General features: G+C 39.7%; 1 pseudogene; it reads right to left on the reverse strand.

The window, feature by feature from the left end:
• The window catches only part of LOC135204635 (valine--tRNA ligase-like), a 34,551-nt pseudogene extending 11,714 nt beyond the window's left edge, over positions 1-22,837 (reverse strand).
• Positions 22,838-26,918: the final 4,081 nt, after the last annotated feature.

The following is a 26,918-nucleotide window of genomic DNA, read 5'->3' on the forward strand; positions in this document are numbered from 1 at the left end:
ATACATTCCCTCTACAATTTTTACAAGTGGTGTGAGGATCCACCGAAGCTTTCGGTAGTCTCACATAACAACTCATTCACACACACTCTGAACGAAATCGAAACGTCAGACATTATGAGAAATTCCAAATCCAAAATCCAAAAACAGGCCACAATAGCGTATGCCAAACCAAAGATCCAATACATCACCAAATAGCAGTCCAAAAGATCACCGGCGTAATGAAATTCGAAAATCAAGTCAGGAGGAACTAGCAAACGATGTTACTAGTATCCGCGACAGAGAAAATCTGGCTCAAAACGGTAATAGTTCCTATTCCTGCCACCCAGCGGCGGGATCACCTGACCTACCTGTAGTGTGTGCCGCGAAATTTGAATTTCTGTCGGGGACGACGGAGTCTATAGCTAAGTATATATCTGACAGGGAAGTTGAATGTATGAAAATATGCTGCACAGAGCATGTTCCCCTAAACACCAACCACAGATTGTCAGTACACAAATATGATTCGAAAAAAAGACAAGTGACCAAAAAAGTTAAACACGATACGTATGTATAACTGAATCACGAAAGTTAGGAACGTGATAATCCATAAATAAAGATATATGCATGAAGGAAAAATAAACGAAGGAGGATCTGCGAGACCTTTTGACGTTAAACGTCCTTTACTGTGTTTCTGCTCAGTAAAGGACGTTTAACGTCGAAAGGTCTCGCAGATCCTCCTTCGTTTACGATACGTAATACACGAAAGAAGATAAACTAAAGCAAATTATTTACACTCCCATAATTACAGGTCTTAAGGCAACAAAAGAAATATATCAAGGGAAAATAACACCAGATAATTACCAGATAAACATCACAAAGGCACTTGTACCAGAAATACTCAAAATGTGCAACGACACGATGAAAGTGGAAGGTCGGAATGTTTTTCTGTGCGCTGCTAACGAGGTGAGACAGCTGGCTCAGTATCCACCGATCCATTACTTGCAGGCTGTCACTGAAATGAAGAGAATAAGAAAAGACTTAGGCCGAAGACCAAGTGTGGGACTACGAGAAGGAAAATTGAGAGTAAAGGACCTACGAGAGGAAAATTGAGATAAAAAAGGGGTTTTAAAGGTGTGACTGGATGAAAACCTTACAGATGCATATGAACAATTCTAGAGAGGCACAAAGAAAGAGAATAAGAACATAGGCAAAGTTAAAAGGAATGGAGGGGGATGTAGCAGCTAGGGGTCGAAGGGACGCTGCAAAAAGCCTTAAGTAATGCCTCAAGTGCACCGCGTGCACTATTCCCATACAGGGGTCACTGAAATGAAAAAAAAAAAATAAGTTTCAAACCAATCAAAAATGAAGAAGGGTGAAGTATTTGTGTCAAAGACAAAATATAAATGTGCATACTATCCGGTGAGACGATACCTATACAGCACAAGTAATAGCATTTAAGTATGTCTTGATGCCATCAAAGCTATTTACTGAATATACATTCAAATCAGACACCAAGAATGCTCCCTTTTTTATCTACCAGTGGCTGAAGTAGCAAGTACGTAAGAATTTTTAAAATTCAGGCATTTGCATCAATAAAAAGGCAAAGCAACATTACTTCAACAACTGTCTTGCACATGGCTGTCATTCGATTAGTTAATTTTTAAACAGCTAATTAAGTAATAAATAATGTTTGCTGTAAAACGAGACAAGAGTATTCAGGAGTTCATTCAACACCACAAGTTCTTTTATTGCAAAAGATTTATGTACAGAATAATATTCTATTTATTTCATTGTTGTTCGGGGAACACCACGGAGACACAGTGTAAATGCAGCAGCCTAAAATCAACAGCTTTTGTGGCATGCCTGCTAAATCAAAAGGTGTGCATGACAGTATGTCCATAACAGACTTGGTTTATCTTGAGAAAACTGGAATTGATAGTTACTGAAGAAAAGTATGGTAAAAACTTCTGTCCAAGTTTATTTATTTCAGTTTTGAAGTATACATTAAACATCACATTCTATTATACTGTAGTATATACATTGTTGAGAGAGAGAGAGAATGTTGAAGTTAAAACTGTAAGTGGAAGACACATTTATTAAATCACTCCTTGGTTATGTGAACTTGGGAGGATCCTCGAGAAGCACTGGCCAAGATTTTACTTTACTTTTGTTGTATAACAGTTTAAGGTCACAAAGAACTTATTTTTTCATTCGTTCTCACATGGCCTACACAGTCAAGTTGCAAGCTGACCTCTGGAAACAGCAGTTGGGTTTGTAACTGTAAACTTTTCTTTACCAACATTATGCAGTTTCTCCTATCTTGAGAAGCTCCCAAGAAGAGAAAGACAATGCTTTCTACCACAATCATACTTAAACTGCTGAACCATGGATGATCCCCTTATGCTGGTAACATCCAAAACATCAGCTATACATAAGCCTATACTACAGGAGACCCATTAGCAGTGAAATGAACACCTCATTTACCTCTATCTTGCACACACGCTTTTCAAGATTTGACACCATCTATCCCGCCCTTCCTAAGGAACAAAGTTGTCCCTTGGAAAGCTCAGTTTTATTCAATGTATGTACTGTCAGTTGTACAGTGCCCAAAAGAGGAAAGCCATCTTTCCAAATGACCAACCATTAACAAAACAAACGTCTCTCAATTTTACGGCTAATCTGATCTCTCTCAAGAACATCTCTCATGAGTGAACTTACTTCTGCGAGAAGGTAACATGACTACAGCACCCATCAGGGGCTTCATTCAAGGCAGACAGGAGAAATCGCATCACTTGCCAGATCTTGTTGCCGAGAAATCTGTGCTGCTCCATTCTGCTGATATCTACTGCAACGAACTGTCTAGAAATACAGAGATATCTATGAGTACAAATGAATACTGCATTTAGAAGTTAATTCATTATTGAAAGTGTCAGTAATACTTATACAAGGTTTTGACTTGAAAAAAATGAAGGATCTTTGACTTAGGGTCGTTTGTTTTTGAGTGTTAGATCATGAGTTGCAAAAGGAAACAATATTGTACGTGAATGAAAACAAAACGAACTAAAAGGTACAAAATGACAAATGAGTAATCAGTCTCAAAGCAGCTAGAAATGAGCAGCCTGTTCTGAAGTTTTCCCAATTATTTAGCAGCAGCCCCATCTTTTCATGGTTAAGTTTTGATAAGATGTAGATGATACTCTTTATTAATCAGTGCCTATATGTCAGGTTATCGGCAGGGCTTCCATTCCCGGCCGGGTGCTGATAAGCGAAACCTCCATTAACGGAAACTTGGTGATTTATGAAGCTTATGGTGCCGAGTCTCAGTTGATGGCACCTCTGTTACGGTTATATTATTGGTGCCATAACTCTATATCAGCACCTTATGGTGCCAATAACCAAACTCTGCCAGCTATGGTGCTAGACCAGCCCCATGAAACAGGATCGCCATTAACCAAGTCTGCCGCTAACTGGGGACTGCCTGTATTAGTGTCAGAAATCAAATCTGAAGTCAGTTTTAAAGATCCACACAGGTTCATGTATCTCAGATCCATGACAGACCATAACCACGATGCATAGATTGAAGTTTCGTTATGAAAATAGCATGCCTCTGACAAACAAAAGATACTGGAAACCTATCAAAACAACATCACTCAGTTTCCAACAGCTCTGAAGAGAGGACATAACTCACTTTCCAAGCTGTACGAAACCAGAGACAGTCGCAGAGCATCAGCGCCGCACTCGGGAATTCCTTTGGGATAGCAGGATACTTTGATTTTTGTATGCTTGTTCTGCGTCTGGTCTCGTAAGGACTCCCTGACTTTCACTCTCGGCTATGCGGTCCTGAAGCAGCTTTGGGAATTGTGGTGTGGTTAATTAAATGCATCACTTTGGTACTGTATTAAAATTCTTAGGCAAGCAGCAATTAGGTACAATAAAGACAATCTTAAACTAATAAGATGTAGGAGTAATGTACCATGTTCGAAAGTATCAAGCTCTTTTGACTAGTTAAGATTATCATTGCCAAAAGAAATACTTTAACCGGACCAATGTATTAACATTCCTAACTCATACAGGGCTAGCCCAAAGGGTTTCATTTCAATGTAATACTGCAACTCATTGCAAATGTAATAACTGGGTAAGCAGAAAATACAAATATTCTAGCAAAATTTATCTCAAGGATTCTGTCTGACATTTGATAAACATTTTTGGTTTTAAGTTGGGCACTTATTAAAGAAAAATGTTTGATTCAGTGTCAATCTGAATTCCCTACATTATGAACTAGGTCATGTGGCTTAACCATCATATGCCTGTGGGTCAGATGAATGTGAAGAAAGGATGACACTACAGTATTTCCATTTGGCTTTCTTTTTTAAATCATGAGGACCACTATCCTAAAGCTTGTTTAATCTATTTTGGTTTAAAACCATCAGATTCACAAGATGTCACGCTAGTACCTCTAGAGAAGCTCCATTGATGACATCCATTGGGTCGATGACATTGCCTTTCGATTTTGACATCTTCTGACCTTGTGCGTCGTGTATTAGTCCATGAAGTAAAACTGTCTGTTGAAGGACGACAATAAGACATTCAATAATAGGGTAAAAAATATTTACTTAAAGAGCCAAAAGAGTTTATAGATGATGCATTTATGCAAAGGCTTTACAATTATGAAAAGTGGTAGGAGAAGAAAGAGAAGGTTTGGATTGAAGTAACAAGAAACTTGAGGTTTAGAATATACAGAAGATGCTGTTTGAATGAGTAAATGGCCAAATAATCTACAAAGCTTGCTTAAAAGAATGCATCATATGTCTACACAGATAGATGGAACTACAGTTAAATCGAAGAAAATAATTAGGACAAAGTTTTGCACAAAGGAAAGGATTACTGTGGCTAATATCTTCATATATTCAGAACAATGTTACCCAGATGGGTGTTTCTCATGTTAGAATTTAGAGAAAGCTAAAAATCTCAAGTGAAACCAATGGGCGTGCTGAATAAGATTTGGAAGTCAAACTGACTGAAATCACACATGGAGGTAAGATTATAAATTTGTTTAGGACAATCTGTATTGCTATGAAGTCATGAATCAAGGTAAGACATTTACACTAAGATTTTTTAACTTGTGATTAAGACTTTAAGAAGAACTCAAGCACTCAGATTGGAGGACAGAGCTGGAAATTATACCAATGCTTCTCAACACTTGAAATAGTGTCATCTCTTTTGGACAGACTCTAGCAGCACCAAAATAAATGCTCAACACAGAGGCATTTTGGGCAACGACTATCCGTGATACTCTTCAGTTTCAAATGCCCTCTTACCCAAAAATAAAATCCACATCATTTATCATTTAACAGATAATATTTTTTCAATTACTCATGAAAATACGAGGTTTACCTATTTCCTATTTATATAAGTTAAATTCAACAAAGCTGTATTACAGGCAGTTGCCGGCTTACAACGTTCCGAGGCTACGCAGTCTTTTCAATTATATATCCAGGGTTACATCGCTTATGACACCAATCTGACAGAAGATATATTACTCCAAAAATGCAAATAATAGGCTTATTTATGAAATGCAATAAAATGCAGTTTACATGGTTTTAATACCCCAAAGCCCAAATCAAATAAAGTAACGGTTTTCTTAGAATTTTTGACGATTTTCCGGCTTACTGCGATTTTCAGCTTATGATGCGTCTCAAGAACGGAACCCCCATCGTAACCCTGGGACTGCCTTGTAATAGTTATTCAACGTAGCCTATTAGTTTATCCTTATAACATATTTTGCAAATACGTACTGTAATTTACAAATACACTACATTTTGTAGCAATTCATTAAATTTGTATGATGCATGTTGAGGCTACGATTTACAGATAATGTTAATGAAATGATAAAAACGTCTTAATTTCTTAAGTCTGTACTACATGATGACTCTGCAAATGATAAAAGTGGTTTACCAACCTTGAAAGGCAGTTTTCCCGTCAACTGTAGCCCAAGCATAACCATTCGGCCAACCCAGAAGAAAAGAATATCGTGGCCGGTTTCCAACAGGGATGTCGGGTACAGGCGGTTAAAATCCTGCGTACTCTGAGGCCAACCAAAAGCGGCGAATGGAAGCAGTCCGGACGAGAACCACGTGTCCCAAGACATCCTCATCTTGCTTAATGCTCTTAATCTTTGCCTCTGGTATCCTGTTGAAGATCAGATTTTCATTCAAGTAAAGCGACGTCTATACGTACTTGGAAGGATCTTCGGCATGAATGCCAAGACGTCGATCAGTCCTGTAGTACACTGAACATCCTAATATAATGTCTTATGTCGCAAATAAATGCGAGGTATTTTTAAATGAGACATTAATCATTCCTACTAGATTACAATGCAGCAGCAACTGCTCAGTCTAAGAACATTCAGACCACAAATGTAGGAGTATCTTTACACAAAAACAGAAAGATGTTTTCAATAACAACGACCAATGCAAGCAGTCCCCGGTTCCCAGCGGGGTGCTGATGAGCGAAAACCGCCATTAACCGAAACTCGGTGATTTATGGCGCCAAGTTTCGGTTAACGGTGCCTCTGTCAGGCATGCTATGGCACCATAACCCTATTATTGGCACCTTATTGCCATAAATATGATATTGTTATGATACAATAAAGTTTGTTCATACTTACCTGGCAGATATATATATATAGCTGTATTTTCTGAAGTCCGACAGAATTTTAAAAACTTCCGACACACGCAGTGGTCGGCCAGGTGGTTAGTCCCCATTCCCGCCGCTGGGAGGCGGGTATCAGGAACCATTCCCTTTTCTATTCATAATTTTTATTTCCACTGTCCCCCTGAGGGGAGGTGGGTGGGTACTTGATTATATATATCTGCCAGGTAAGGTTATGAACAAACTTTATTGTATCATAACATATCATTTTGTTCATGAAACTTACCTGTCAGATATATATATAGCTGAATCCCACCTTTGGAGGTGGGAAGGGACAGAATAGAAGGATTTTGGGAAACAAATGCATGCAGATGATTTACATCTTGGTTCCACCTGTTGTTAGCATAGCACTGACTTCGTGTATTACTGGTCAACCCAAAGTTCTGCTTCTGCTTTACTAGAGTTGCCAGCGAGGTAGAGACCTATAAAGCTGGTGCACTCCAGATGAATCTGTCAACGGGGGGCGTGACCACAATGTGACTAGACCATATTGACCATACCATGAGGGCTAAGAAGTAAAATAAATATATTATATATATATATCACCACCTGACCAACCTAGCCAAAGTTAAGGTGTGTTAACTAAGGCTTAAGAGTTAAGAAGTGCCGTTGTCGGCGACTCAACAACTAAATTAAGAGCTCTTCCTTAACCATTTTCTACAGGATAGGATGAGTGGTACTTCTTGCCTTCCCAAGATTGTCTGCAGACACGTATGGCCCTAGCGAGCAGCAGATCTCATATGCCATCTTCACATCTCGCAGGGAGTGTGAAGTGAACACAGAGTTGCTTCGCTAAAACATGGTACTCAGGATGTTGCTGAGTGCCATGCTCTGTTGAAATGCTTCCGAGGCCGCGCCCTCACCTCGAGCATTCAGATAAAAAGATTTCAAATCTTTGTGCAAAACACAATGAAGGAGCATTTTTGAAAGAACTCCTTAACACTAAAGCCAGGGTGTTCTTCGATATGGGCAAGTCTGGTCTTTTCCGGAACACTGCAGATTGCCCGAATGACTTCGACTTTCTTGAGTTTTTATGTAGATAAAACTTGAGAGACCCGACAGGGCACAGGACTCTCTCTGGCTCCTGCCCACTAACTTGTGCCATCCTTGCTTCCAAGCTCCTGGCCCAAGGACAAAACAGGTTTCCAATTCTTAGGCCACAACGGAAGGCTTAGAGAGCACACCGAAACCTTGTGTTCTCCAAAGCCAAAACTTGTGACGATGGCTAAAATCTCACTAACCCTCTTTGTCGTATCTAGGGTGGTTAGAAGAAGGCCTTCCTGATCACATGCAAGAAGTTAACAGGTAGGAGAGGTTCGAATGCTTTGACATCAAGAACTTCAGACTACGTCTAAGTTCCATATTGAAAAGCTTCGATCTGGACATGTACAGTCAGTCCGTCTGTACTAAAGTCAGGTGACCGACCAGTTGACCCAGTCAGACGAAATCAAGGACAGCAAGGCTGTACCCTAAAGACCATAAGGTACTATTCTTCGCTGAAGGATGAGTGTCTGGACTGCCTGGGCGATTCAATCTAAGCAAACCTTGGGGGTGTATCAACGCAACCCAACGTCGTCAGCGAATCAACTCCTGACTCGAGCTTCTGGTGCCAGGAGAAAGGAGCGAGGAGCAAACAAGGCTTATTCAGTCCCGAAGGAGGAATGCCTGACAGTCCAACCTGGTCTCATGTTACACGATCATCGTGGGTGTATAAACGCAACCGACTTCGTCAACAAGAAACTCAGGGCTACTATATGTCGCCTGATCTCGCACGAGTGTCTGACTCCGAGAAAACAGGTGAGACAAAAAGTAGATGGTGAGCGAGATTCGAGATTCCACGAACTCAAAGATCGTGAAGGGCTTTGTTGTTTGACAGACGCAAATCTCTTGAGCCCAAAGGCCGTCACAACATATTTGCGTATTCTATATGTGACTGCCAGCTTATCCCATTCTTCAGACGGAAATGGAAGACGGTAATCTTATTCCTGTCAACATCTCGATAGCCTGAACCGTAGTCAGACTCAGAGCGGAGAGGTTATAGGTACCTTTCGAGTTAAGAGTAGACCGACTCTCTCGGAAAAGGTCCTTGGAAAGTGAACTAGGAAGTATGTGACCGCTGTGAATCCAGGATCCTGAAGGGCCAACATGGGGCGATCAGCGTCATTGTCGCTCCCTGTGACATCATAAATCCTCTTATTACATTTCCTAAAACGATTGAAAAAGGGGAAAAAGAGACTACACATCCATCCCCGTTCAATATCATAGGATGGCATTTAGTGGTACCGATCCTGGATCGAGAATAAGGGAGCAGAGAAGAAGAAGCCTCTTCGTCCTCAACATATCGAAGAGAAGAATGAAAGGGCGTCCCTAAAGTCTCCACAACTCTCAACTTACTTCTAAATAAATATTCCACTCGGAAGTCAATAGTTGCTGCCGTCGATCGAGACGATTCGTATGGACTTTTGCAATCCTGTAACGAACCTCTAGAGGGTATCGTTACATTCTACGCCTGTTGTTATAATAGGCTCTTTCTCGTAAACTCGAAAACAGGGACCGAGAGAGAATGGACTTCTTAAAGATATGAGAGAGCTGTGGAATATCAGAGTTGATCTGGACCACTGGTTCCCAAAAACTCGTTTCGAGGACTGGAGGGACTACCGAATCGCCTTACTTCTTTCAGATTAAGATCCAGGACATTTGAAACCCTATCCAGATGTCCGGCACCGTTCTTCTTTCTATCACCTCAGGTGATAGACGCACTGAGAGATGTTCAGAATCATTCCTAGATCTTGAATAATATTTTGTTTCCCGGTAGGAAAAAACTGTGATCTTAATTGCAGTCTATTCGGGGAAACAAACTTCTTCAGGAAGGAAATGTCCCCCCCCAGCAAGCTCATCCATTCCCTCCCCGAGTATGCTTAACTTCCCTAATAAGGCTGCGTTTTGCCTAAGCAGGAGAGCATATAAAAGTGCAATGTTGCGGTAGACTCGTGTTTTCTATACCGTGCAGGTAACGAGCACCGAAAGGATTAAGAGATACTCTGTTGAACATAGTAAGGCAAAACGAATGCAACGTTTATTCATTCACGTAAGAAATCCCTTCAATCTTAGGCTAAAGTCCGTGATTGTAGGAGGAGGATACAGTTAGTCAGTCAATCCCGCAGGAGAGACGTAACCGCCAGCACAGAGATACGGTTAGTCAGTCAATCCCGCAAGAGAGAGAGACGTAACTTACAGCGCATGACAGCGCACGATCTGTTACTGGTGGCTCGGTTGGACTGGAGGACAGACACAGCGTGACAGCAGCAGCCAGCAGCTTACGAATGTCGTCTCTTAACTTTATGTACCGGGTTGCCAGCTACCCTAACTACGAAGAAATAGGTCCGTTGTTTTTTTTGAGCAGATAGACTCTCAAGCTGGTATATTTAAGCGAAACAGAAAAACGCCAATATATAGATGCGTTTGTGTCGTCAGAACACTACCATACAACGGTAAAAGATAAATCGGAAACTCCTGGAAGGCTGCAGGGAGTAACGATTAAATGTCCTTAAAATAGACAATTGACCTCTCGGTTTTGCCATCCGAAAGAGGTAACTACAGCAAGCGTATATGACTTTGAACAACCAGAAATAAAATAACGCAAGGCAAAATGATATTGTTATGATACAATAAAGTTTTGTTCATCACTTTACCTGGCAGATATTATCTACTATATATATATAGCTGAATTCGGAAATACAGCTACATACATATCTGACAGGCAAGTTTCATGAACAAAACTTAAGAGAATCGAAGCAGTCAGCTCAAGCTTCTTATGTTATTGGACATAAGCGTTCATTGACGTAGTCTACAAGTCTATTTCTTGTACGAGTCTGCGAATGACGAATGAGAGCTCTTCCGAATCTTGTCAATAAGAGCTTATTCGCTTACGCAATATCAAGTTAATGAGATGTTTGTCAATGAGAACTAACCCATTTCGGGACACAAAAGAGATATTTTGTCAATGAGGGGATACCCACTTACTTGACAAAAACGATAGTATATTGTCAATGGGGGGGGAAAGTCACTGAATTGACAAAACGTAATCCAGGAAGTCGAGCATTTTATTTTTCCGATTCCCGTTCTCAAACGAGGAAGGGGCAAGAATCCTTTAGAGACTAGGCTTACGGCAGGTAGAAGAAAAACGACGATGTTCAATTCGGCAGCGTAGTCCCGACTAGAAACTAACAAAACCTATCATCTGAAAAACCCTTTCAGATGGGCTAAAAAGCTTGCAAAATTATCCTGGGAAGAGGAAGAAATTAAATTCTCCAACCAGCTTCCTCTCCCGTATCACAACTAAAGCCTGCTAAAGCTTAAAATTTATTGGCAGTATGGCAAAAGAAGTCCTATCTTGCGCTTTCCTGAAGAGCGTCCTTTTGATGAGTACCTTTGCAAGAATCCTACTGAACATTGCCGGGAGAGTTCCTGACGTGCAGGCACATCGAGCCTTTACCTAACCCGTAAACTGCCTTATCGCAAAGTCTTGACTGCGGTAGAGAAAACGAGATCTTCCCTAGAGCTTTCCTTAACTCCATCCACCTTTGCGAAAAGCAATATAATTATTGACAGAGACCTCTTGAATTCACGAAACCCGAGGTCTTGCTGGGTTTCGAAGACGAAGTTGTCTGTTCACTTTAAGCTTCCTCCGAAGCACTGCTTACTTCACATTCTTTGCATGTGAGGTATAAGGTATCACCGAAGGTAGAGGTAAAAATTCTTGAGGCCCAAATCGTAAACAAGAGCTTGAAGAGTTCAATAGAAACGTTCAGCCAGGCGACACACCTGGCTTGCGCTGGCGCGCGCAGCTCGGCGTCCACTGGCGAGCAGCGAGCACGCTCGGCGTCCACTGGCGCGCGCGGAGTGCGCTCGGTATCCACTGGGCGTGGCGCTCGGAACCGTCCACTGGTGCGCGCTTGGCGTGCACCCGCGCGCGCCTGGCGTCCATCCGAACGTCCCGTCCAAGCCGAGCGTCAAAAGAAGCGTGCAGAAAAGCGTCACGCTCCTGACAGGCGTCAAAACAAGCGAGATACATCTCGGAGAGAAATCCGACTGCACGAAACAGTCTCAGGAGAAGGGTTGATCGTGTAGATATACGAGGGGAGCTGGCGATTGGGAACGCCTTCTTATTCTCACAGTAACAAAGCTCGGACGTCCGCTCTCAAAAGCGTTCCTGGCTACTAGACTTCTAATTTTCATATTTTCCTCAGTTGGGAAAGACGTACACGTGATTGCAGGCGACGTTCGCCTTCTTACTTCTCACTGGAACGCATAACGAGAGAGAGAGGACGTGAAGCGTCCTCTTCTATAAAGCTTCTATTTAAGAGGCGCGAGTCCTTCCGAAAGCTCCAACCCCTGCGCGGGGAGGACGCTTCGGAGGACGAGAAGCAATCCTTCAGGATTCGTGCACGTGCACGCACTTAGGCAGTCTGGGGATTTTCATCAGAAACTGCCGAAGGCACGCCAGATCGGTGGGGGTTCCTCGTAACCCTCCTTCGGCTTTCGACATGCTCTCTCCCCGGGTCCTGGGAGTCAAGCAGAGGTCCCGGTCCTAGAGGCGAAATAAGCCGATCTGACGCAACCCTCCACTACACAAGGGGGCACTGTCACTGCACTTAGCCACTTCGCTATTGCTCTCTAAAGCAAGCACTTTCGATTCTAAGATACGAATCGAAAGAGTATTAGAGAAAGGGCAATAACCTCTACAGACACTGTTTAGGGCCCGAAGGCAACATTACAGGGTTATGAGAAACAATAACAGAAGTAGCACTCTTCACAACAATGAAGGAGAGCGATCACCTCTCGCAGACATATTCATAACCCGTAGGCCATACTACAGGGTTAGGCAAAAAAAAGTACAGGAAGGTTAGCAGGTTCACTACCCTGACTTTTGTTTACTGATTAATTGCGTACATACGAATCATACGTTTTCCTTACGGAATTAGACATGTTTACTGATTAATTGCGTACATACGAATCATACGTCTTCCTTACGGAATTAGACAAAGTCCTCACACTCCTTACATGACAAATCTCAACAAAGAAGCAAGACTCATACCCCTCGTGCATACCAAGTGCGGATCTACCGAAGCTTTCGGTAGCCACACCCTATCTTTGCAGACAACACCCTCTGAAACTAGCCTAACTAGATTCAGATATCTTATGCAAAAATGAATCAAATTCAAATCAATTTAAGATAGCGTATGTCTAGCCACAAATCCAAGTAATTAAATTAAAAGACAATTAGGATACTTAGCGGCAATGAAGTTTCCAAAATCTAAGACGGAGGTACTGGAAACAGGTGTTTCCAGCACCGGCGACAGAAAAATTATGAATAGAAAATGGGAATGGTTCCTGATACCCGCCTCCCAGCGGCGGGAATGGGGACTAACCACCTGGCCGACCACTGCGTGTGTCGGAAGTTTTTAAAATTCTGTCGGACTTCAGAAAATACAGCTATATATATATCTGACAGGTAAGTTCATGAACAAATGCCAATTTTATGACGCTAGGCAAGTGTCATACGACCGGATCAGCTATAAACCGGGGACTGCCTGTATACTGTATTTGAGACAAAGTCCTTACCAAGATTTTACCACAAAAAGTTTTGTTTGGCTTCTTCATCAGAAGAAGCTGCAATCCACACTTCCTCTGATCCATCCCACCACCTCTATGCAATAAGCTGGCACCCTGTGACCCCACCACAGCTGCCGGGAGATGCACCAATCCTGCATGTTTTTGCCTAAACCACTCGTGCCACACGGCTTTGTAGTTTTCAGGGTAAATCTCCAACTCTCCGCTTTCTACAGCAGCTACTGCTTCCTTAGCCAGTTCTGTCATGCTCACATACCTATAAGTAGATTCAACAGCCTTCCTTACTACATCTTACACATTTAACCATAACGGAGACCTAACGTCAAACCCAAGTACGTACCAATAACATTTCTGATTCCTTTTAGAAAGCACACAATAAAAACAGGCCGTCGCTAGGCAACAAGAAGAACAAGGAACTGATAAACTATTCATTTAGTGTCACTGGAATGAGGATCACTGGCAAATCCTTCTCCCCTTCTCACAAAGCGCACATTATGCATCATTAAAAAAGTAACGCTACTGCCATAAAGTCTTGTCAAGTATCACCCTCCATAGCAGCTTACATTCTTGGCCATTAAAATTTAAATTCTGCAACATCTAAAGCTACTAAAATTGAATTATTCAAGAGTAATGAAACAACAAAGTATAAATTTTCACAAATAAAATTGACCTTAAAAGTAGGTAAGGTTCATTCCAAATAAATAACTTTAATTTACACCTCAGTTTAGTGAAGTCTGGTGTATCCTATAATATTCGTTGTTATAAAGAGATCCAATTCTGATAGCATAATGACATATTTCCAAGAGACCTGTCAGGGAAATTAACCGTAAGTCCTGGCTAATGCATAAAAGCCCCATGTATTATAACAATAAATTCAAGTACACTCTTGATAGGTACTGATACACAAAGAGCTAGGTGCATCTCAAATTTAAATCTATATACTCTAAAACAATACTTTCTACTATTGAAAAAAAATCTGTCTTACATTCAACATGCAATAATTTAAGTTCTAGGTGCTATATTTCTCTTGCGGAGAACACTACTCCTATACAAAAAATGTGAAACATCTAAAAGGAAATGCAGGTTACCATTGGGGTTTCAGAAGTGGTTCGATGACGTCATTTGTCCTGCTGCAAACGGGAATGACCATGGCATGCGGTCTGCAACCACGGTACAGTCCCAGCTGTCTGAGGGCCTCTAGGATTGAGTCACGGGCTGTGAACCTCGGCTGGCCCTGAAAAAATCACAAATCCTAAAAGTAATTTGTATTTCTTTTTAGTATACAAAACAGAGCCATTTATGAAGGAGTATTTCTCTGTGCAAGCTAAAAGTGGCAATTAAACTAGGTAATAAAATGAACTGGTGTGGGGAACTCAAAACTCATGGGCTATCAACAAGTACATTTCCCTTCAGCATCAGGGAATAAGTACATGGAGTGGGTAAGGTAGATCATGATAAAAAGCTCTCGTTTGTTTACCTAGGAGGAAAAGTACAAATTACTTTAAAGATCTTGTGATTTGTTCCTACAGGAATACAAACCATCACCTTTCATGCAAGAGACCCACTCCTTAGGTGAGAGATTGCCTTTTAATTAACTAGATAGCTGGATCTTCCCCTAGGAATGTCATAATCCCAGTCACGATCATGAGCAAAGGGGCAATGATTCCTGTAACCTCCTACAGGATATGGCATAGGGATGCAAGACTGATAAGGCCCTAAGCCAGAGTGAAATGCATCAACTCTCACTCTAGAGGAAAAATTCTGAGAATCAAGCACTACCCTAAAGACTGGGCAATGCAGGTCAGATGGCAGCCAGTATCTGAGTCAATCATAAATGGATGGGTTCAGATAATGGCTTTACCACATAAACTCAGCCTGACTGCTGCCTTACAGAGGAAGAAAGAATGGACGTCTTACTCAACTACAGCCAAAGAAACAATGCTTGATGTCAGCAGCTGTGTGTGTGTGTGTGTGTGAAAGGTTCCCTCCTCCCTACTAACCTACCCACTACAAGTTAGCTATCGTGTCTCAATGACCGATTCCAGCTTCTGCTGAGGAATACCCCTACATACAAGGCAATGGTTTGTATTTCTGTAGGAGCAAAAATGATTCACAATTAAAAGTATATATGGTATACATAACTTATTACCATCTACTTTCCTATTCCAGGGCACTATCTACATGTCTAACATAACAAACTGTAGACCCTCGGTAACATTCTCTCATCAAAAGGTGCACTGAGTTGTGTTGTTATGCTTTGCTTTCCTCTCTATCCTTTGGTCTGGAACATTTACTTTTGCACAAAAGACAAAAACTTGAGGGGAAAATGATGAAGTTGGACCACTGGACAGAAAAATAAAAAGGACAAAAACAAGATTAAGTCAAATGCTGAACACAGAAAACAACACAGCCCGCAACAGAAGAGACATTACAGAGATCATTTACAGATTCTGCCAATGAATTACACATAGACCAACACAGGGAGTAACCCCCCAACAAACAAGTCCTACATGTAGCTAGCTAGAATGATGAGGTTTCCCAATAAACAGTGACAGAGATATGATGCAATAAAAGTTAATGTCATGAAAGATTTAATAACTATCTACCATAACTACCTAGTAGTAGTGGTTGTACTCACAAAAATGAAGAAGTACAGTATACCAAATCACACACATGTCTAAAATGCTTTCCAATAAATTTTTAAAACATAAGGACTTGCATATTCACCTTGAATTCAGACATATTAATCCTTCCCTGCTCATCAAAAATGGTTATCTGAGCCAGATTGTGCCTCGTTCCAACCTCGTAATCCTCGGCACTGTGAGCTGGGGTCACTTTCACTGCACCTGCAAATCAGAGGCTGATTTTAAAAGCGTCCCAAGTAGCATATGAAGGAGAATCTTCAATATTACCTCAGAATATCCCAGATTATTCTGATTAGATCATGTCTTGTAGCAAGTTTAAATTTGCATGTAGGCAGTCCCCGGGTTACGACGGGGGTTCCGTTCTTGAGACACGTCGTAAGCAGGAACATCGTCAAAAATCCTAAGAAAACCTTACTTTTAATGCTTTGGGTGCATTGAAAACTATGTAAACTGCAGTCTTATGGCATTTTTCATCAAAAAAACCTTCAAATATTGATTATTTTGCACTTTTGGCATCATATTTCATCTCCCAGATGAGCGTTGTAGGCGTCGTTACCCTGGAACAAGCATCGTAACCCTGGAACATGCGTCGTAACCCTGGAAATAACGTCTATTGACAAGCATCGTAACCTCGGAACGTCGTAACCCGAGACTGTTGTAACCCGGGGACTGCCTACCTCAGAATATCCAAGATTATTCTGATTAGATCATGTCTTGTAGCAAGTTTAAATTTGCATGTAATACACTATGAAAGTTGTCTTGAATGAAGGATACAATCTAACTGGGCAACAAAAGTGTATGTATTCTTGAAATGACTAATACTACATCTACACTGACACAGAAACAATTCAGTCAAATTAAGTTACAGAAAATGAAGTCGATACATTCCATTTCTGGTGGTTGTCCTTCTTCACAGTTAAGTGATATTGTACCAAAGTTCGACAATAAAATCACCTTTGTTTACCACAGTAAAGTAAAAGTGCAAATCATGAAAGTCTAGGTAATTTTACAAATACAAAAACTGTTAACAGAAACTTTATAAATCATAGGCATTTCTCAAACTGCGACAGAGAAATCTAACTATCAGAAATGTCTTTATCGAGAAATAATATACTGGTGTCATTAAAATATATCATTACTGTACTGGTGTTATCAAAATATATCACCCACTGTACATGACAATGATTTGAGAACAAAAATAAAGCCCTGAAATTCTTGAATACGAACACTAAATGTGAATCACACTTAAAAGATCCACATGGGGTATTAGAACAAACTTGCTGATTACAATACTGCACACACACACACACACACACACACGCCTGCCTACCTGTGCCGAACTCGGGATTAACACGCAAATCTGCAATGATCCTCATTTCCTCCTGACGAAAAGGGTGGTAGGCTCTCCTTCCGACGAGATGCTTATATCGGCCGTCTTCTGGATTGACCATGATGGCAGTATCACCAAGCATGGTCTCAGGTCTTGTGGTGCTCACGACTATAACCTCATCTGGGAATATATAACACAAGACAATTAAATTCCTGTCTGCGATTTGACTTCACTCTGCCTGAGCTTCATAATTCAAGTACGTGTTGGAAACAAGTCTCTATCTTGTACAGTTCAAACATTATAGCTCAAGTTGAATTTGTTTTTGACCTTTGGTCACTAAGTGAACCCCCTCACCTTTCTCCTGGGATCCACAACATATAATACCCCACAACTCAAAGGTGATAGTATATCACATGGTTGACATTTTATCTTGTAGGATATTTACATTATATAGTACTTTAAAGAACTTTAACCTCAGCAGACAGATAAGTCAATCATCAAATAAGCCATATGGTTGGCAAGGGCATAAAAAATATGTCAAATATCAAAACTGACATAAACACCAATGAATGATATTTTAGATTTTCCAATTAACCATCCTTCAGCAATATAATACATACAGAAATACTGTCAGTATGCAAGGAGACATAATGAAACCCTGCCCTCAGTTATTTCTTAAATTACAGACTTTCATAGCATACCTTCTCTTAAAATTCATGACTGTTAAAAGCAATGGAATTATGTGAAATTGTCAGTTTAGCTTCTCTATACTGAACATTGCAGACCTTGACTGATGGGAGGCAAAGTACCAAATTTCTTGTCAAATTTCCACATGATTTTCAGTGAAAAGTGACTGCCACGACTCTTAATTCTGCATTAAGAAGCTTGTGAAAGTTGTAAATAAACTCTAGGTTCCCTCGACAGAACATTTTTTTTAGTCCAATGCTTTCCAAAAGTGTGATGCTAGCCATGATAGGAAAAATCAATAAATTAAAGAAGGCCTTCATTTCCTCTCACAAATAATGGAAGACTTGGTAAGTCACAAGGGGAAGCAGCATTAAGATCAACATTGATCCCAGGGGCTACCAATGATAAACCATGTTTGCCACGAAGTTAATGAGTGTCTTTGGTGATACCAGCATAGGTTAAGAGAATTTATGATATAGCAACGATATGAGCTACACTCCTTCGACCTTAAATGACTAAACTTATAAGTTAACCACAAGAGATTTCAGCATCACTTACCAGATTCACAAACCTCATAAGCAAAATCGTATATCTTTCCAAACGTGACGGGTCGATCATAACCAGGAACGCGTAAGTCCGTTGGTCCCTCTAATTCCAGGTGCTCCACCTCAATGTTCGATATTGCAGATTGCAGTTCACAGCACCAGTTCACCAACGACATCTTCCTGTACACCAGCCCCGCATTGAATAATTTGATGAAGGCCTCACTGACCGACTTGCACATTTCCTGCAATAATGATATGCAACATTACAATATTGGACATCGAGTTCTCCTTTCTTTGACAAGATTCTCTAACAAGAAAGAAAGGTCAGATAATTTACAGAAGCAAAATGCTAACTATAATTTATCAAAAACATGCCTCATGTTTCATAATGCGAAACCATGGTCTTGATTTAAGCTACAATCTCAATTAGAAATGGTTGATCATATATGTGCTTATAAAGGTTTTGAAGATTCTACTATTATATAAGATGAGAACCTTGGATATCCCACATATCATACTCTGCTTAACACATAATTTTTATTTACAAACGCGATATGTTTTACAAAGTAGTTTGAAAAACAGAAACAATTACGTTTGTATTTCCGTCAACAATGCTCTATAAATTTTCAAAACTGAATGAAATTATAAATGTATTCTATACTTACCTCGTCCATCGTATAAACAGCCCGATCCCAGTCAAGGGACACTCCTAAACGTCTCATCTGGTCATAAATCTTTGTTCCCTTCTGTTCTTTCCACTGCAGAATTTCATCAACAAACCTGTATTTGCAAAAGACTCTCTTACTCACTAGTACATAAACTACAGCTGCGATTACAAAACGACTACACTCAGTCAAGAGAATTATTCACAGAGAGAACAAAGCCAAACATAAGATAGGGAGAAAGTTACTGTTCAGATACCAATATGAGAAAGGTGGACAAACAAAAAAGCAGGAGACATGAAACTAGGGCTGCAGTATCCACTACTTCTGAGATTACAGCACCATGATATTGCCTGACATGAGTCTGCCATACATTATGCAAAAGTAGTTAAGATTCCTGTGCACCAAATTACCACTAAGACTTATGGAAAAACTCTGTAAAAATGTTAAAGTATATACGTACTATAAAATTTTTTCTCATTTAAATTTATGCTTAATAGGATGCATTAAATTTTTCTCACATATAATGTCTGTCCCAACAGCTTCATATGTTTTTAGTAGTGTTTTTTCTTTACCTTATGTTCTTGATGAAAGTAACTGTGGCATGAAAAAGTATATGGAATGATATACTTACATAGGATGGGTACTGTCAGCAGATTAGTTTTTTTTAATCCTTGACAAAATAAGCCTAGTTCGCTAAAACTGCACCTCTATTTACCAAGAATCATTCTGAGGTCAGAAATTGACTCAACATTGAGTAAATACTTCAGGGGATAGAGGATAGACAAATCTTGAAATGGCAGCCCTTTCACCAGTTAAGTCGATCACTAACAATAAAAATGGAGCCTGATACTTAAGTTATAACTGAAACCAGCGACTTATGGCGATTATGGCGCCGAGTTTCTGTTAACGGCACCTCTTTTGCATAAGTTATGACACCATAACTCTATTATCAGCACCTTATGGAGCCATTAAACGAAACTCGGCCTGTTTGGCACCACACAATACCCTCTATAAAACGTGGATCTGCCATTAACCGAGACCCGCCGATAACCAGAGACTGCCTCTATCCACTTAGATAACATCATGAGAAACAGAAGGTTACTGAGGGTACAAATAATCCTTTTTTTCCTACTTTTCTCTTCCCAGCTGATGCCTTGTCAGCTGCTTTGTCGCCCAAAGGTGCCGCTCCACAACAACCTGAGTTGCGATGCCTGCGTGGTCGCACCAGGCACCCAAACCACTTGCTTTCCGTTCATCTGGTGCCTGTAGAATAGGAAATGGACTATCGTAAATAATAAAAGCAACATCTCTTTCAAATTGACAAGATGAATGATGTATGACAAACGACCTAAAAAAATCATAAACATTAATATTGGATATGAAGTCTCAGTACAACAGACCATCTAAGAAGTTATACAAAAATAAAAAAGAACTTTGCTTTAATTGTCATCCACATACTCAGAGCAATGAAATATGATATTGTTAAACTACAATAAAGTTTTTTGTACATACTTACCTGGCAGATATATACTTAGCTATAGTCCCTCCGACGTTTCCCGACAGAATTTCAAATCTCGCGGCACACGCGACAGGTAGGTCAGGTGGTCTACTACCCGCCGCTGGGTGGCGGATGTACGAACCACTCCCGTAAGCTTGTCAGATTTTTCTCTTCCACCTGTCTCCTGAGGGGAGGCTGGGTGGGCCATTAATCGTATATATCTGCCAGGTAAGTATGTACAAAACTTTATTGTAGTTTAACAAATATCATTTTTGTACATGAACTTCCCTGACAGATATATACTTAGCTGATTGGCACCCTTGGTGGAGGGTAAGAATACAGCTCAATAATACAGGTAAGACGGGAAACAACTAATGTTGTAGGATATAAAAACCTTGGTTCTCACCTTTTCAGGATGAAGACTTCATAGATACTATCTCTGAGTCTGCATTGCCTGGAGAGCTACAGCTAGGACGTGACCTGATGCTGAAAGACTCTCGGATCTACCACTGGGATATGTGATCCCCTATTGTGGTAGAATCCAAGTCGGATGCTGTTAGAGGGACCTTGTCCGCTTACCTAACAGATCCTTACCACTACCTCTGCAAGGAGCCAAAACCTCCGGACTAGAAGCCAAATGGACTGCAGGGAGCCTTCCAAGCCCTCTTCAACGGGCGCGACGCATCCGGGGAGTTTCCAACCTCTCTTCGGAGAGGGAGACGACGAAGAGGAGAAGCATTGGCGTAGGAGCTCCTTCTTGTAGCGATCCGAGGCAGCCTGGGAGCGTACTTCAGGATCTGCCGAGGGGACGCCTGACCGGTGGGGGCTCTCCCTAGCCCTCCTGCGGCTTTCGACTTTCCTACTCCCCCACTGGAACTGGGAGTCTGGAAGAGGTCTAGGCCTAGAGGCACTAAGGAGCCGGTCAGACGCACCCTCCACAACACTGGGGACACTGCACTGATCACTAACACTCTCCTTACCTTCCAACTGACGAATCTTCTGATCCACAGAACGATTCTTGGCTTCAGAGCTGCCGCCTCCGAGGCGAATCTCCGGCTTCGGTGCGGGGAGCCGGGGCTGCAACTTGGGAAGAAGGTTTCTAATTCTACGTTAGTACTATTAGGATCCACATCCAACTCACTCATTCTAGATCTGCTAGAACTTCTAGAGGAAGCCTTACGCACTCTATCACGTTCCAACTTCCTAACATAAGAAGAGAGAGCCTTATATTCTTCTTCATTCAATCCCTTACATTCACTACAAGGGTTAGCAAACGCACAATCATTCCCCCTGCATTTCATGCAAACCGTGTGGGGGTCTACCGAAGCTTTCGGCAACCTCACCTTACATCCTTCATTCACGCAAACCCTAAACAACACCGAAGTTTTAACTACCGATTCTAGATCAGACATCGTTAAAGAAAATCAAACTCAAAATCAAACCGGTCCACAATCACGTATGCCAAGCCAACAAAGCGAATACGTCACCAAAAGAAGTCCAAATTAACTCCAGGCAAGCGAGAATCGAAAAACTATCGAGAGGAACCGACAACAGTTGTTATCGTTCCCCGATGCGACAGAGAAAAAATCTGACAAGCTTACGGGAGTGGTTCGTACATCCGCCACCCAGCGGCGGGTAAGTGACCACCTGACCTACCTGTCGCGTGTGCCGCGAGATTTGAAAAATTCTGTCGGGAAACGTCGGAGACTATAGCTAAGTATATATCTGTCAGGGAAGTTCATGTACAAAAAGTACAAGCAAGAAGAGAATAAGTGGATTGGCTAGGAAAATTTAAATATTCTCAGATGTCAAAATAGGAAATAAAATAAATAAATTCTGAGAAAAGATAGGTAATTACAAATAATGCAGAACTCTAATCTCCATCATCAAACATGAAAAATACTGGACACAGCTGCAATCAGAATAAAGAATGATTGTTGTCCTTCTTTCGTTGAACATAATAGTGACAGCTACGGCTTTCCACAGAGGGAGGATAATTCACCTAGTTTCTAGTTTGCTCTCTTGAAAGAGAATAACCACTGGGTTTCTTTGTTGCTTAAACACAATATGATATCACATCGAGTACAAGATGAAACCACTAACAACATAACAATACTACTAACTAACCATCTTGCTAACACCATCTTGTTTACCGCACAGGTCAGTGCATGACCCAAGTGCAGGTGTCCTGTGATGTTGGGGGGAGGTAAAATCATAACAAACTTTTTCTTGTGCGTCCTCCTACGGAAAAACCCATTTTCCTCCCCCACCACTTGTACCAGCCGCTCTCGACGGCTTTTGGGCTGTAAGGCAGAAGCTATGTAAATGTGACGTGTCTAGAAAAGAGAGAATGGGAGGTAGGGAAAGCTTATTACTATTTTCTATTATGGAAATCATTGATCTGCTGAAAAAAAGCTTTTTTTTGGAATTTACAAGGGACATGAAGCTTTAATGTGCTTACTTTAGCCTTCTGAAGACTGCCACTGGAAATTTACCACCACAACCATTTAAAATTACAAAGCAGTACCTATATCTAGAAAAGACCACACAATACTTTTCTTATATAAAAAATAGACCTATTTAAAATGTTATAGTATGCAGTTCCTAACATATCCACTTACTTAACCACGTCATAAATTTGAGACTGTGCGCAAATCAAGCTTTTGCACACTTACTTAACCACGTCATAAATTTGAGACTGGGCAAATCAAGCTTTGGCACAGTGAAAATGATGCAAAACAGAAAAAAGATATAGCTAACCTTTCTTTGCCACAGAGTAACATCTTGATATCTAACGTCAAGCACTCGTTCTGGTGCGTACTACTGGTAAAAGGAGCTGGAAAACTTTTCATGATTTGTAGTAGTACTTGTTTTACTTATAACGTCAATGGCAGAGACCCCCAATGTTGTCATTTCCTTAGAATTCCATGTCCTGAAAGGAACAAAAATGAACCATTTAGATATAAGTACATGACTCAAAATGCTGTCTATATATCAAAGTGTTAAATAAATCTATACTATCAGTCAAGAAACGTCATATCATATTTTCAAAAACATAAATAGTACTTTCGGTTTCAGATAGTTAATTATCAATCTTTTTATAATATTCTGCTATTAGTGCAGATATAGAATATCTATAATTTATTTGTCACAAATTAAAAGCTTCGTAACGGAAAATGATGGAAATTAACTTCGCAATAACCTGCATCGTCATCATCTATTCTAAATCTGCAAATATATGAGAAGTTATTAATACTTTATTAGAAGTTATCAATACTTGAAGCCAAAAGTATACATTGTACTGTTTTCAAAATAGGTATAATGGGTAGACTAGTTCCTTCAGTTACGCATGGGAATGAAAATAGTCTTCTTCATTATTGAATACCAGACTAGCTAGGTATATGCAAATGGAGGCGTCACTGCCTTGTTGGGGGGGGGGGGGGGGGGGTGGGGGGGGGGGGGGGGGGGGGGGGGGGGGGTGGGGGGGGGATTTAAGCAAGGGAGGCAGAGCCCCTTCTCGATAGGTAAGGGAGTAGATCTAGGTAATAACTCCACATCGGGTATTTCTTCGGTAATTACAGCTTCCTATAGTGTTTGGGTTGCTTATTACAAATTTACTGTATTTTGGGGTCAACTGTAATTAACTCTCAGGGGATAGTATAAATGAGGCGAAATACATCTGATGTCCCCAACCCTATAGGCCGTCTGTTCGCGAGAACATTCCTAGCATTCCGTGCAGAGTTATTGCTTAGAGGACCGGTAGGCACAATTCATTAGTGAGGTTAGGTAAAGGTATACATTTTTACAATACAGCAGTCCCCGGGTTACGACGGGGGTTCCGTTCTTGAGCCTTGCATTGTAACCCGAAATCGTCGTAAGCCGGAACATCATAAAAAATCCTAAGAAACCTTACTTTTTAATGCTTTGGGTGCATTCAAAACTGCATTCCTATTGCATTAAGCATCAAAAAGTTTAATCCTTCAAATATTGATTAATTTGCATTTTTGGTGTCATATTTCTTCTGCCAGATCAAGCTTTGTAGGCGTCGTAACCCTGAAAAATTTAATTTTCTGATGAATATATTTGAAAAGCGCCTTAACCTCGGAACATCGTAAGCCGAACCTGTCGTAACCTTGGGACTGCCTGTACATGGTAATTCAAGGCAATAATTCCGCACAGACTGCAAGGAACGCTCTCTGAATACAACAGCCACTAGAGATTGGGGTGTAAAATGTACTTTGTTGTTTTTGGTGCTGGCCCCTGGATAAAATCTTAATAAGCCACAAAAATACTAGTAATAGGAAACTGTACTTTCCGAAGAAATACCTGACGCGGAGTTATTGCCTAGATTTACCGACATTAAGACATCTGGAATTAAAAGCAGTGGAAAGGGGGAATATACGAGCTAAGAATGCTGAAAATACCGTAAATTTTCATAGTCTGCTGGTAGTTTGGCATGGGACGTATTTACTTGTATTAGCTAACTAGGGAAGCCTTTTTGTTTTCAGTATTCAGCAACAAAACAATTAATATGTAAATAAAAAAATACAGACTCCTCCTGACAGATTCTCAATAAATCATAGGTAGTACCTAGGTAGTTCCCGGTACTTCGTTGTTGCCAGCAAGCAAGGTCAGGGGTAGCCTTACTAAATGGGCGTATTATGGCAGGATTCCGCCCCTTTCTCTCTCATAATTTACGGTAAATTCGAGTGGAAAATTTCTAAAATAAACTTACAGGTGGATATTTAATTCAAATTTCGTTCATTTTGGCGTCGAAATGAATAAAATCAGTCTCCGGTGTTGTTGTAAATGAGTTGTTGTTGTTGTTGTAGTAGTAATCGGTACAAGATAATTTGTAACGACTCATCCTCATGGAGGCTGGCATTATTCTGTAACATTATAATAATTAAATAAATAAATAAATAAATAAATAAATAAATAAATAGATAAATAAGTAAGTAAGTAAGTAAATAATATTTTAATTAATTAATTAATAATCAATAATTAAATAAATAAATAAATAATCAATAAATAAATAAATAAATACATAAATATATGCTGTAGTTATTAATGGCAAGTTCAGATACTTAAAGATGTTACGAGACAACAGCAGAATGGCAACATGGCCGCTAGCTGTGGCAGTCACGCCACGAGAAAGAAAGTACTGAATTATATACGATTAATTAATAATATATTTTAGTCTGCAATATACGTGCGAAGTGAAATATGAGTCGTTAATGGATGTCAACGACGTAGGGTAACAAAATATATGCATAAATAGTGAGTTAAAGAAGACAAAACGACGTAGTTTACCAAAAAATATAAACAAATAATGAGTTAAAAAGAAAAAATGTATTTAAAAAAAAAAAAAAAAAACTATATATATATATATATATATAATATATATATATATATATATATATATATATATATATATATATAATATATAAAGATATAACTGAGTTAAAGAAGAAAAAACGTATTTAATATATATTATATATATATATATAAAGATATAATGAGTTAAAGAAGAAAAAAACGTATTTAACAAAAAATATAAAAAAGAAATAATGAGTTAAAGAAGAAAAAGACGTATTTAACCCAAAAATATAAAAGAAATAATGAGTTTAAGAAGAAAACTACGTATTTTAACAAAAAAATACAAAACATGAATAGATAATGAGCTAAATAAGAGAAAAAGAGTATTCACCAAAAAATATATAAATATGAGTTAAAGAGAAAAAGTATATTTAATCAAAATATACAAATAAATAATGAGATAAAGAAGAAGAACGGTGTATTTAAAAAAATATATGAATAAATAATGAGTTTAAAGAAGAAAAATTATGTATTTAAAAAAATAAAAATAAATAGTAAATTAAAGAATAAAGACGACGAATTATCAAAAGATATATCAATAAATAATGAATTATAGAAGAAAAATATGTTTTTAACAAAAACTATATGAACAGATAAGGAGCTAAATAAGAAAAAACACATATTCAACAAGGTTATACCGAATAAACATAAGTTAAAGAAGAAAATCGATGTATCTAACCAAAGACATATGAATTAATAATGAATTGAAGATGAAAATTACGTTATTTAAAAATATATGAATAGATAATGAGTTAGAGAAGAAAAGACGTATTTAACAAAACATATATTGAGTTAAGGAAAAAACAAAGTATCTAGTTAAAGATATATAGATAGATAATGAGTTAA

Source organism: Macrobrachium nipponense, chromosome 47 (genome assembly GCF_015104395.2).
Source record: "Macrobrachium nipponense isolate FS-2020 chromosome 47, ASM1510439v2, whole genome shotgun sequence".
Taxonomy (NCBI): domain Eukaryota; kingdom Metazoa; phylum Arthropoda; class Malacostraca; order Decapoda; family Palaemonidae; genus Macrobrachium; species Macrobrachium nipponense.